This window comes from Onychomys torridus, chromosome 12, assembly GCF_903995425.1.
Source record: "Onychomys torridus chromosome 12, mOncTor1.1, whole genome shotgun sequence".
NCBI classification, from domain to species: domain Eukaryota; kingdom Metazoa; phylum Chordata; class Mammalia; order Rodentia; family Cricetidae; genus Onychomys; species Onychomys torridus.
Window position 1 is genome coordinate 4,059,558 of NC_050454.1, and position 14,250 is coordinate 4,073,807.

The window sequence follows — 14,250 nt, forward strand, 5'->3', positions numbered from 1 at the left end:
AAATGCTGATTGGCCAGTAGCCAGGCAGGAAGTATAGGCGGGACAAGCAGAGAAGAGAATTGTGGGAAGTAGAAGGCTGGGGCTGCCATGGCAAGAAGGATGTAAGGTAATGGTAAGCCACGAGTCACGTGGCAAAGTATAGATTTATAGAAATGGGTTAATTTAAGATAGAAGAAGTAGATAACAAGAAGCCTGCCACGGCCATACAGTTTGTAAACAATATAAGTCTCTGTGTGCTTTCTTGGTTGGGTCTGAGCGACTGTGGGGCTGGTGGCTGAGAGAGATTTGTCCTGACTGTGGGCCAGGCAGGAACACTCTAACTACATTCTTCATTCCTTCGCTTCTGTTTTTCTAACAAGAAACCCACTAAATGTTTTAGTACAACTACCAGAAAATAAACTTTTTCTACACCCATTCTCTGTTCCTGGGTCATAGCTAGTAACACATGGCTTTTCTGGGGAACGTCTTCTTAAAAACTGATCTCTCACCCCTGTAGTGGTCTGGCAGATATAAACATTCTCCAAAGACACTTATGTCTCCCATCTGACTATCAGACTATTGAGACAACTGGCCCCAAGGATAATGGAATTTCCTCAGGAATCTCGGTGCTGGGAAAAGGAAAATGTACCTGCAGAAGATGAACTTATTTCCATGAGGGAGGTTTCAACTGACTGGATGAGACCAAAACCCAGATAATGATGACTCAATGATGGATATGACCTGCACCTTGACCAGGACCGCTCATGTGTATATCCTTGGCCTCCTGATCTTACTTCAGGACTCTAAAGGTAGACCTGAGGGGTTTTCTATGTATTTGTAACCTACTTTCCAATGTGACCACATTAAAGAAATCTCCTGCCCCCAACCTCCCACCTCTACCCCCCCCCCCCCTTCTTTCTACCTTTAATTTGGGTCTTTTAATTGGCTTGTTGTGGAAGGGCAGCCAGACCCACCTTGGCATAAATTGTGACCTCCAAGTCATCTCCTAAAAAGCAGGCTGGGACACAATGAAAAAGTCACTTCCACCTCAGTGCCTTAGACAGGGAGAGAAGAACAGAGAGAGGAAGAGGGAGAGAGGGAGAGAAAGAAGGAGAGAGACAGAGAGAGAGAGAGACAGAGAGACAGAGTTGTGGAATAGAATATTTGTTTTTGTTTTTGTTTTTGTTTTGTTTTGTTTTGAGCTGAGGATTGAACCCAGGGCCTTGGGCTTGCTAGGCAAGTGCTCTACCACTGAGCTAAATCCCCAACCCTAGAATATTTGTTTAACTATGTAAAGATGTGTTGCTTTTCAACTTGCCTGCCTAAGGCACCTGATTGGTCCAATACAAAGCTGAATGGCCAGTAGCCAGGCAGAGGAAGGACAGGTGGGCGAGTTCAAGGTTTGACTCAGGCTGTGAGAGAACAATACAGGAGCAGAGTAAAGCAGGCCCAGACGGGAAAAATGTCTAAACAGGTCACAGTGTGTTTGAAAGTGTGTGTAGGCATTTAAGAAAGAAAAGAAAATGGGTATAGACAGCCATAGAAAAAAATTAAATAGTTTAAAACTAGTAAAGTCTTTAAAAAGATAACTAGTAACCTCAAGATGTTTTTATTTTCCTGGAAAGACAAAAGTAGAACTCTTCCCTGACCCTAATTTGGTGTGTTTTTCCTTTTGAGATGCAGAATCACCACATCAGTTGATGAATTATCATCCCTCCTCATCAAGAGATCTCTCCTGTTTGAACCAAATTTTTATTCATTTTGGTGGTATCCATAGCTTTTCTTCTGTGAAAATAAAATCAAAACCCCTTAACATATTTGCTGGTTTTCATTCTGAGGTCAACATATCTTTATATAGGCCGATTTAATTTAGTAGGTTTTTTTTTTTTATTTTTATTGAAAAGTGTGTGACGGAGGCTCTAGTGTCAGGGCAGGCTGGAAGACGGGTGTGGACAAAGTGGCTGTAATTGTTATGATTACCAGAATTAAGCGGCAACCAGTACACTTTGTGCTAAGACAACAGGAAAAGGCAAGACCCTACCCATTGCCAACACTGAAAACTCCCAGGTGTAACTGTGGCAACATCCTTCAAAAATGTTCACTGGAAAAGGTGAGGAAACAAAGATAGCCTTCAAGACATTCCAAGCCAGGAGGGCTGCATCAGGAAATGTTTTCCAGGTACAAGCTGCTCCAATTACCTGATTAATTAAATCCTGCTAGGTTCTCTCTCTCTCTCTCTCTCTCTCTCTCTCTCTCTCTCTCTCTCTCTCTCTCTCCTTTTCACTGTTCAAAGTTTATTTGGTGTTTTTGTTGGCATGATGCTTGGGGAGTTGGTTGCATCATTCATATTCAGAACTTACTTTTTACAAAATATTGCAATGTGCACTGCAGACACATAACACACACAATAACATCCTTTAGAATAGTTTTGTACAAGATATACATAATGGATTTACACACCGGAGCCAGGGTATGATGAATTGGGAGCTCATTGGCCTAGGCATGGTTGGTGAGGGTCCACAGCACAGCAACACAACAGGTTCACAGGATAATTGAAGCCTGCATTCAATTGGCAGTGTGTTTCAGGGACAGTGGGACAGTCACATTAACCAGGTTACCACTACATAAGTAGCACTTAGCATCTGGATAGAGCTATGGGAACTGAGGTTTTCTCCGGGCCACCTTAACACAACAGCATTCATCACTGGACAGTGAAGTTCTGGGACATCTGAGGACTGCAGAACTGCAGCTCTTGCTGAATTCCCCAGAGCGTATCTGCACTCTTCTTCAAGCGGGACTCCTCTTCAGGAGTCAGAGTTACCTTCACTACATCTGAGATTCGATTTTGTCCCAGGACACAAGGAACACCAAGGAATCATTCTTGATCCTATAGATGGTGGATATGGGATGAAACCACCTAAGATCCTCCGTTATGCTGGGCAAAGTCTCCCACAGAGAGGCCAGTGGTCCAGGATGTGTAAACTTTCAGGTTGATCTCATCATAGGTACTGTCAACCACCTTCTCGTGAACCCCTCTCCACTGCTCCTTGTCTGCATCAGTGTCCAGCTCTTGGTTGAGATTCAAGGAGATGTGGGCAACATTCATACCACTCCACATGGGTGCACCAGAGTCTTCATGCTCCCTTGGGCCCCATCTATGACAGCTTAGCGAGTGAATGCCCAGCCTTTCTCCCATCAGGTACCAGAACTGAGCTGAATCCAGACTGTTATCTGATAACTCGGTTTTGGGGAAAGTCACTTGTTTTCTAAGTCACACAGATAAAGATAGGGTTTGAAATGATGAGCAGCTCGTAGTTTGAACTGTACTTCTCAACTTTGGGAATGACGAACTGGTAGACGTTCATGTTTCGCTGACCCAAATTGAGTCGATGCTCTCCCTCTTGCTGACAGGTCCCCACTGTGATAATGACCAGCTTGGAGTTTGCAGTCACACTATAGTCTTTGCCAGAGACAGTTTTTGGTGTTCTAAGGGGAAGGCTGCCGTGCTGGGATCGATCACCTCTCCCTTCGGTTTGTCTTCCGTGACATCAACAAGAGCAAGCTTATCTTGCCAAATCCTTCATTAAGATATGGATAGCACACCAGGCTGTGGTGGCACACACTTTTAATCCCAGCACTCGGGAGGCAGTGGCAGGTGGATCTCTGTGAGTTCGAGGCCAGCCTGGTCTACAGAGCGAGTTCCAGGACAGCCAGGGCCACATAGTGAGACCCTGTCTTAAGAAATAAATAAACAACAACAAAAAACAAACAATCAAACTCCCCCCCCCAAAACAACAACAACAACAACAAAAAAACAAGTATACTGATGGTACAAGCCACGCCAGCAGCATCAACCCCAATGACAGCACTCTTGTCCTGGGCAGTGCCGGAAGCGGAGTGGTCTGGTCAGGGTCGGTGACAATGGCTCCAGCACTGGCTCTCCCTCTTAAAGCTTCACTTGTTTTGTTTTGAGACAGAGTCTCCCCACGTAGCTCCAATGGGCCTCAAACTCATGATCTTCCTGCATCAGAGATGCTGAGGTTACAGGTGTGGGATACCATCAACTCCTCCTCCATTCCCAAGTACGCATTCTGGAAGAAATTTTGAGTATCTGAAACTACCGAGGAACACATTCAAACCATATCCATACTCACTAATGTTAATAATTAATATATTGATGTAATTAGTGTGTGTCTTAGGGTCTCTATTGCTGTCAAGAGACACCGTGACCACGGCAGCTCTCATAAAGAAAGACATTTAATTGGGGCAGACTTACAGTTCAGAGATTTAGTCCATCATCACCACGGTGTGACAAGCTGGCATGAAAGCAGACAAGGTGCTGGAGACTGAGTTGAGATTCCTCCATCTTGACTCACAGGCAACAGGAAGTGGTCTCTGAAACTGGGCATGGCTTGAGCATATATGAGACCCCAAAGCCCGCCTCCACAGTGACATACTTCCTCCAACAAGACCACACCTATTCCAACATGGTCACACCTCCTAATAGTGCCCCTCCCTTTGGGGACCATTTTCTTTCAAACCATCACAGTGTGTGTGTGTGTGTGTGTGTGTGTGTGTGTGTGTGTGTGTGTGTGAGAGAGAGAGAGAGAGAGAGAGAGAGAGAGAGAGAGAGAGAGAGAGAGAGAGAGAGAATATTCATAGTATATGTTTAGGAGGATCTCTGAAAAGATTTCCTACAAAATACAACAGTAGTGACTTTTAGGGATTAATATTCTATTTTTTCATAGTATTTTTTATATTGTTAGAATTTTCTATATTAGAGTTTAGTATAATTTACAAGTTAAATAAGTTACTTGTGGTCATTTGCGTTTCTGTAAAAGTGGTTTCTTGGAGAGAGGAGAGTCCTGAGGGGTCTTGGCGTTGGCCACCCTGTGGGTGCTAGAATAGAGAAGTGGCTGTGGTTATCCCCATTCACTGACCTGAAAGGGAGCAGAGGCTGGCCAACAGTGTTGATTCCTGACTTCCCTTAGATGCCCTACAGCCCTGTTCCAAGTGCCATGTGTGTGCACTGGGCTCAATATTATGTTCTGTCATGTGCCAGAAGATTCAGAGCACAGAAATAGCACCATCAGCCAAAATGAAAACAAAGACCCATTTCATCAAAGTCCGTAGTTCTGAGAAAGTCTCTAAACGAACTAACCTTGCTTTTACCTTCTATCATTCTATATCTGACTAACTGTTCTGGTGAATAACAGAAGTATGTTAACAGAGAATATGGCTTACTGTGCTTACAAGTTCACCCTGAGAAAGGCTCTGTGCTTCACTGGCATCCTGAACACCCAGTGTGGTTGCCGTTGGCTAGTAAAGACTTTCCATTGGCTTAAACCCATGTTCAAGCAGTCTTCTCTGGTGGACACCCCACAATAATCACCTACACAAATAAGAAGAAAACAGAACATTTTATTTCTTCTTTACATTGTAAACATGCCATCTTAATCTTTGCCACAGTTCAATATTTTAGGCATTAAAATTAGCCAGGGAGATCTAGATCTGTCTCCTTTTGAGTTTCTCCAACCAGAAAAGCATTTGTGTGTGTGTGTGTGTGTGTGTGTGTGTGTGTGTGTGTGTGTGTGACCTCCAGTATCAACCTGCTGAGACTTGTCTGAGAAAATTACATAATCCATCCTGAACCGGATTCCTCTATGTCAGCCACACGGAACAGTGCTGGAAATTTTTCAGAGAAATGGCCCCATGGATGTGACTGGTCTGTTTCCCCCGGGCTCCTGGTTCGCTCAGATCATTCTTCTGCTTCCCTGGAGATGGGGTGTTATAATTTGTTGCTCAATCTTCATATGAGCTTCTCCAAGACAAAGGAGCCCTTGTGAATGTGAGGCCCAAATCTAGGTGAAGAGGGCATGCCCACATCTCACCAAGCCTTTATATCTCCTCGATCGAACATAGTCAGTTTTAGGTGACTTCATGTAGAAATGGGAATCAGATACTATTTAGCACAGCAGAAACACCCACCTCCCCCGCCCCCTGTAACATCCTTTGGCAAGGAAGGCATTATACAATTGTCTTGGAAGTAAATTTGCCTTCTTAATTATGGATGCCTGTGGCTACAATTACAGATAAGTAGTATTTCCCACATCTAAACTTCTTCCTGCTTCCTTCTCTGAGGCCATGCTGGCAAGCCTCCCTGGATCTTCTAATTGATTCTCAGAGGTGGTGAGGGAGATTAAAAGAGCTGGCCTGACCAGGAGCTCAAAGGGGATGGGGGTGGGTAGGTGCAGTGATGCTGAAGAAACATCATTTGGAACTGGCTCTAAGGGAAGGTTCATTGTCCCGCCTCCAGACTTTCAGATGAGTGGATTCCTGGGTATTCATGTCCTTCCTGGGGTCCGTCAGCATTTAGTGTCTCATGAAGGGAGTATGCAAAACTGATATGAGCCATGCCAGGTGGGTATCACCCCAGAGCTCCAAAACAGGTGCCCTTCTGTCAGGCCTGTATTTCTGTGTTCTGGGCCGGATCCTACATTTACCCTCTTGGTCTCTGGAGTATTGGTTCCTATTAAACACAGAACATTATTTGTCTTCTGGAAAAGCCAGCCTGCAGCCAGAGGACAGGAGGGTGGGAGGAGGCCAGCTGTCGATCCTGACAGCAGAGGATCTGACAACCTGAGCACATCATGATTCTTGGCCTTTGTTTTTGGTGGTTTACAAAGTGTGGTGGTGGTGCACAGAGGTGCCAGCTCCAAGTTCCAAAGCCTGCCAAAAGCAACCCTGCATGTTTCTAGAACAAAGGCTGTTCTTTCTATCACCTCTGACACAGGTTCTTACCATTTCTCTTCTGAGGCATTTTTGTGGTCTGTTGACACCTCTTGCCTCCCACCTGAATCCTGGATATAATTTCCTTGCACAAAAGCCCTTTGAAGATATCCATAAATCTTAGAACCAGGTCAGCCTCCTTGAGATACAGCTTTGCTTTTTCTCTCAAAGCTTATCCCTCGTGGCTCAGGTGGCTCCTCAACCTCTCCTGCTCCTCTCCAAAGAGGCTGAGAGGGCTTTTCCTGTTGCCTTGGCTAGCAGGGCCAGCAGCTGAGAGAGTGGGTCCCTCATACTGCCCCTTCTAAAGAGAACTGTCAGCTTTCTGGGGCCCATTAAGATGTGGCCGACCCTCCTCTGTGGTTCCCATCAACCACCTCCTCTGCTCGATCCACTCCAGACCACCAAGTCTGGGGGCAGAGGGGAGCGTAAGGAGATGGTGAGGAATCATGAGGGCAAACAGTTGAGGGTCCTGCCTGCACGGGTGAGGCTTGAGTGGCCATGCTCCCTGCACCTCACATTGCCGGGGCTCTGAGGACATCTCACCAGTCAGCAAGAAAATGACTATTTGTGAGCATGATTATAGGTGTTTCCAAGTGGACCTGCATATTAGAACGATATGTGGATTTAAAAAAAAAACTTAAATTTTAAAACTTAAAATTGTTTTCTGGATTCTGTTGTTTAAAGGTAAATGATCAGCAAAAAGTGAAATTCAAGAGATTGCTGAACTTGAAAATGAGTACTTCCTCACCCTGGGGGTGCCCTAGGATCCAGACTTTAATTATGTTACGGTCCCGGGGCCAAGCTGGCATGCTGACATATAGAGGCGCTTCATTTGGCTTTACACAGTTTATTTAAGAGAGTGCCTTGGAAAGGAGCAAGAGCAGATCCTCTGTAATTTGCCAGGTTCCTGTCCACCACATGCATTTGCATCACCGTGGCTACTTCACATGCTCAGTGAAGACGGGAAAAGATGGCAAGAAGGGCCTGGGCTGCAGATCCAGACTGTCTGGGTTTGAATTCAAATCTATGGTTTGCTAGTTTAGGGACTTTGGGTGAGTTCATTAATGGCTCTGTGTCTCACTTCCTTTATTGTAAAATGAGGCTGGAAAGACACTGGGTAAATTCAATACATGTAAGGAATTTGGAATGGTACTGCATACTTCAATGTTTATGAGTATTCCTTACCGTCTGTGCTGAAGTCAGGGGAAGAAAAAGATATATACATAAAGCATTAACATTCGGACTGGAGAGATGGCTCAGCAGCTAAGAGCAACTGCTGCTCTTGCACAGGACCAGCTAGTTCCTGGTACTCACACTGTGACGTGTTCATAACTGCCTGCAACTCCAGTGTCAAGCTATCTAATGCCTCCTTCTGAATCTGCACACGTGTGATGTACATATGGTTAAGCAGGTACACACATACACATAAGTAAAATAAAAAGGTTTCTCTGTAAACGTTAGGATTGCTAGACTTGCTGCTGAACACTTGGCAATCCTAGTGACTGGGATGCTGAGTTAGGTAGAGTGCAGACTGAGGGTCCGAGGCCAGCATGGGCTGCAGAGTGAGGCTCCATCTCAAAATTAACCTGTAACTTCAGTCGGGAAGCACTTGCCTGACTACTTTTTTTTCCTACTCGTAGTATTGGAACACATACATCGTGTTGTTTGAAAGATGGAATTCTTTGGAGAAACGTCCAGTGTTACATTTCAAAACACTCTCTACTTTCAGAACAGCAGTGACCCAGTCTGTGCCTGTCACTCAGTTGCTATTTTGAATTCTTTGTCCATTTTCCTAAGTTCCATCATGGTAACATCGAGCGATCCCTTCCTGAAAACAACAGGTTCGGTTTATGGGTTGTGTGGATCGATTGTTTATCTGTTAGATACAAAGGAGGATTTAGCTACATAGTTTTTCTCTGTGGGGTTTCAGTCTCCATTTCTATTGCATGTTGTTGTTTTATTCTTTTCTTTTGGTGTTCTTGTTTAATGTAAGTCATAGTCCTTACTAGAGTATTGATGCCCCATGAGTACTGAATCACTGATGAGTATCCTCTGTCTTGAATTCAGTTCTTTTCTTTTAGATTGGAGTGTTTCCTCTGGATTGGGTCTCTTGCCTGATTTCTTTTTCTACCTCCTGATTTCTTTTTCTATCCCAACCCTGTCCTCCCATGTAACCTCTGCTTAACAGAGGTTGTTTGCTATATTATCTTACTTGGTTCTCCTTCCTCGAAACACTTCCCCGCTTTTGTAAAACTTCTCAGGGAGCCCCCGCCTGGGGGATGAGCATTGCTTTCTGTCTGCTTCTTCGGTAAGTGTGAGAGCTGTAGGAGAGGCTGGCTGCACACGGCCCGTGGCGCACCTCATGCTGCTTTTCTGAGATCCAATTAAAATGTTCAAGTGCAACGCTAGCCTCTCTGCCATCCAGCAGACTGCCCCTACCTATACCAATCCCCCTGCTGTGTGTGCACCTTGTCCCAGTTCAGCCTTCTGGAAAATGTCAAAACCCAGTTATTCGTCACCCTGCTGCTGTCCTTTGGTAGTGTCTTTTGGGTTGATTTTTCTCTGCTCCATTTTAAGCTCCTCAGTGAGACTCTCCCCAATATGGAATACGGGAGTTGGAATGAGGTAATATCTGACTTGGTCAGAATAATTGTGTTTTCTCTTAACTCCAGCTCATATTTCCTTATCCTTTGTAGGGTGGATGCTTTGGGATCGTGTCTTGGTGATTGCAAATTCAGCTCAGTGGCTATTCTACATCCCAGTACTTCCCATGTTAAGTCTTGATGATTTGTTTTAGTGAGAAATCACCTTGGACTTGACAAAGCCTGTTCCTTGGGGGACCCCTTGGCTCTGCTCATCTTCCTGTGTCTGGGCAGGCTGCTAGGCATTTGCGCTGTAATCTAGATTTTGACTAGATTTGACTGAGTTTGTACACAGGATCTCACATCTCTCTAGCATTTTCCACCCTTTCTTTCTAGCATAGTCTCTGTAGTTCCCACATGGAGCAAACCTCATTGTGCCCTGAAATAATAACCCTACAAACATAGCTATTCCATTTTCTTGACATCCACCTTCCTGGACTCTGCTTCTGTTTCATCTCTATTGTCTTCAGATTGGTATTTTTATTAACTAATTTAGCTAGATCTTACAGTTATTGGAGTTTATTTATCTATACTAAAAGTGGAAAATAAAAATTGTTTTTATTCTTGTTGTTCTTGTTATAGATTGTGCTAAATGTTGGGAGAGTGAGATTCTGTAATCCAAAAATTCTTTTTTTTTTTTTTTTTTTTAAATCTTTACTGCCAGATGGTGCACGCCCTTAATCCCAGCACTCAGGAGGCAGAGTCAAGCAATCTCTGTGAGTTCGAGGCCAGCCTGGTCTACAGAGCAAGTTCCAGGACAACTACGGCTGTTACACAGAGAAACCCTGTCTTGAAAAGTGTAAAACAAAAACAAAAACAAAAACACTTCACCAAGTTATCCTGGGAGAATGTTTCATTTTTCCTGGGCCTTGGCTTTACAGTTTATAAAACATGGCAAACAGTTCTCTAAGAATGGCTGCAAGGAGTGAGTAATGCGGGTGAGGTCTTTCGGTGGGGAGTTTGGCAGCTGTAAGATGGTTACTATGATCTATGATGTCAGCGCCTGGATCAGTTACTTTTGCAGTAGTGTGTCCACATAGCTGAGAAAACAGCCACATGGAAGGCCTCCTTTAGGTTTCTGGTATCACAGAGCACAGACTATCATGACAGTGGACGTGGCTCTGTCCTAGGCAGAGCATGGGGCAGCCACCCTTTCATATCTTAGTATACCAGGAAGCAGGGTGGGGTGGGGTGGGGAGGGGTGGCACTAAACTTCAAGACTGATGGCTCTTCATAGCATCTGCATCCACACCAGACACACGGGCCTTCTGTCTATCTGGCTAGGCTTCCTCCACAGGAGATAGATTCCCTAAATTGCTACTGTTTAGCCGTTACCACTCTCTTGCAGCTCCGGGCCAGTCCTGAGGAAGAAGGTGCCATCTCTGCCATCCACTTTATACACTTGCCAGGGAACACAAAGAAATTTCTGGAAAGATTCTGTAGTGCAGAGCCCTCCTGACTGATGAGCATTGGAGGAAGTGAGTGAAACGTCGTTACTATGGAGCAGGAGCAGAGAGAGGTTGGAGAGATTTGAGCATGAAGGACTCGCTCATTTTCCAGGCATGACGACCTTGTAACACACTGACTGCAGGGAAGTAGTCCACAGGGGCAGAAGCACCAGCCAGCCCTCATCAGGTAAGACATACACTCCAAAACCATAACGTTTCTACACCTGGCTCAGAGGTCAACTCACAGCATATGCCCCACCAACTCCATGCACACATGTATGAACAAGGTCCCTGGGTCGTCATAAATCAATCAACCAAATATGTTATTAATTAAATTGTACATGGAAAAAAATGGCTAAGATGATTCAAATGTTACCACATTCCTTTAATCTCAGCACTCAGTAGGCAGAGACAGGTAGGTCTCTGTGACTTTGAGACCAGCCTGGTCTACATAGAGAATTCTAGGCTAGCAAAGACTAAGTAGTGAGACCCTGCCTTAAAAATAAGTTAAAATGGCAGATTTTATGTTAGGCATGTATTACCACAATAAAGAAATTATTATAGAGTTACATTTATAAGCCTGTTTTAGACAATTTGAAAAATTAAGAAAGCTTTAAAGAGGAAGTAAATGTCTTTTTTTCCCTTTTAGATCTTTTAAACTTGAGATGATACTGCTTATATTGTATCTGATAAGTTTTTACACCCTGATAAGCCTCTCCACTGATGCAGTAATCCAAATCAGACCAAACTAGAAAAAGCCCCAGTTTAACGGGTAAAACGTTCCCGATGATTCTCCAGCCCCTCAGAGAGGAGACCGGGATGAGAGACCAGAGAATCATGTGCCTGTTTTCTGGGATGCAGATTAAATACCCTGTGGTATGGAGCCTCTCTGGGGGAGGAGCTGTGTTTGGCCAGCTTTGAAGGGGTGGGTTTGGGGAAAGAGATGGAGGAGGAAGTTGAGGTGGATCTTCCACCAGAACATTCCAGACTCTTTGGGTCTAGGGATGCCCGGGTGCCAGGGGCTGCAGTGGGGCTCCCCCCTCCAAACAGTATTTTTGTAACAGCTTTATACTATGAGCATACTTACACTGAACACTGTTAGAAAATATTTTAGGCTGGGCGGCGGCAGCGCACGCCTTTAATCCCAGCACTTGGGAGGCAGGGACAGGTGGATCTCTGTGAGTTCGAGGCCAGCCTGGGCTACCAAGTAAGTTCCAGAAAAGGTGCAAAGCTACACAGGTAAGCCCTGTCTCGAAAAACCAAAAAAAAAAAAAAAAAAAAAAAAAATTTTAGTAGGTCCATGGTAATTTATTTTAGAGATTTATAAAAATGTGTTTAATAGCTCAGTGGCTGAGGCAGTTTCCAATATTTATTTTGCTGACACATTAATAAACAGCTTTAAATGTGTCTGTCAAAGAGTCTGAGAACGTTTGCATTTGTCTTTGCTTTTGTCCTGTGTCCTACAGTAACGTAGATATTTGGCTCCTGGTAGGAAATCTGCACTGGGTACTCCAGCCTGCAGGAATCTTTTCTTCCTGTGACCCCAATAATATGCACTAAAATATGCATATGTGAACGAACATGTTTGCCAAATAGCAACTTGTTCTCTAGTACTTTTGTCTAGTATAATAATCAAGGCCAAGTCTCAGAAGCACTTGCTAAGGATCATCTCTCTCTTTCTTTCATTTTGGTTTGTTTGTTTGTTTGTTTTTTTCGAGATATGGTTTCTCTGTGTAGCTTTGAGCCTTTCCTGGAACTCACTTGGTAGCCCAGGCTGGCCTTGAACTCACAGAGGTCCACCTGGCTCTGCCTCCCCAGTGCTGGGATTAAAGGCGTGCGCCACCACCGCCCGGCTAGGATCATCTCTTTTTATCTTCTCAGTACCATCCATTTCACCTACAGGAACTGAGTGGTAGTCCAGCCACTGCCGGCTAGTCTCCAGCCACTGCGGCTCCAGAGTCCCTCCGCTGCACTGATGATTTTACCTCCTGCCTCTGCCAGACTCTTGTAGGGATGAGGAAGTGATCAAAACAACGACAATCTCAATAGCACTGTGGCTAGATGGGCTGGATCTGTCACCATGGTGCCCTCAGACTCTGACAGGCTAGTGATGCCACAGCTATTGTAACTATGTATCAGGATACATGTACGTAACTGTGTATAGTCTATCAGGATATATATAGTATCCTCAAAAGTCTGTGGTGACCCTGAGGTAAGCAAAGAGATTTCACCGCCAATTGTGTCCAAGCATAGCAGATGCTGAAAGATTCCCGGAGGAGATCTTCCCTCAGGAGAGATCCCGAACCCAAGGAACACACCGAAACCATCCATCAGATGCAAACAGCAAGAGGGTTTATTTAGATGCACAGGTACCTGGGGCGACAAAGTCTCTCGGAGGACTTGCGCGCCTTCCTAGGGGAAGGGGGACTTTTTATAGGATCCCAGGGGCAGAAGCGCGGTTACAGAAGCGAGAAGCATAGTTACAGGGTTCCCATTGGTTGATTCAAATAAGACTAGGGTGAACTTGGGGACATATGCTTAATTCTCGGAATTTGGATGTGTGCGGCTGACTTGGCCTTGTCTAGGGCATAGTGGTGTTTTCCTAGCCCAACTGTCTATTCCCCAAGGCCAAGTGGCCCACCATAGATATCCTGTTTTGACTCAATGGTTTCTCTCCCAAGGCCGGGTGGCCGACCATAGTTATGAACTCCTGTTTGGCCTTCTTCCCCTGAACCGCAGATATCCTGTTCTTTATGTTTAAGCCTTGCAAAATGGCGTTACAGCAGTCAAACTAAAGCTATTGTAGGGGGTCTTTCATTGCAACTGTAGATAATGTGTAACACCTGATAATGACCACAGAGGACTGTAACCTGCTTTTATCCTTGCTGTATCATGCCGCCTATGATTACTTATCGTGTCCTGTATATTAAAAGAGCTTTGAACAATAGCAGCCTCATACACCTGCTTACAGTGTCCCTTGATTGCATTAAGGGATCCTATCCAGTGACTGATGTATACCATGGAGCTTTATACATCCTTTAATGTTTACAGTGACAAGCACATTTCTCCAGTAAGATATATCCCATTGTTGATAGACTCTTGGCTGGATATTTCTTGTCTCCTGGAGGTTGCTGGGGCTATCCACTTAGTGTCTGTATTATTTCCCACTTAGCTCTGAGTTCTGAAGTATCTTCATGGCTGACTGGGAGCAGCTTTGTTTTTCTATTCCATGACCTCTTCTAGGTCTGAACTTCAGTTTTTGTCTTCTTCTATCTCCAAGCAGCATGTAACTAGTTCACAGGTGCTACAGCAAGACCTTAGCAGGTTTCTAGAAGGCAGCAGAAAGAGATCTGGAGTGTGGAGCCCAGGCTTTGCTTGGTCAGTAACTGTTA

At 44.7% G+C, this 14,250-nt stretch overlaps 1 pseudogene; it reads right to left on the minus strand.

Moving 5' to 3' along the window:
- Positions 1–2,680: 2,680 nt before the first annotated feature.
- LOC118594242 lies at positions 2,681–4,055 on the minus strand (annotated as a pseudogene).
- Positions 4,056–14,250: the final 10,195 nt, after the last annotated feature.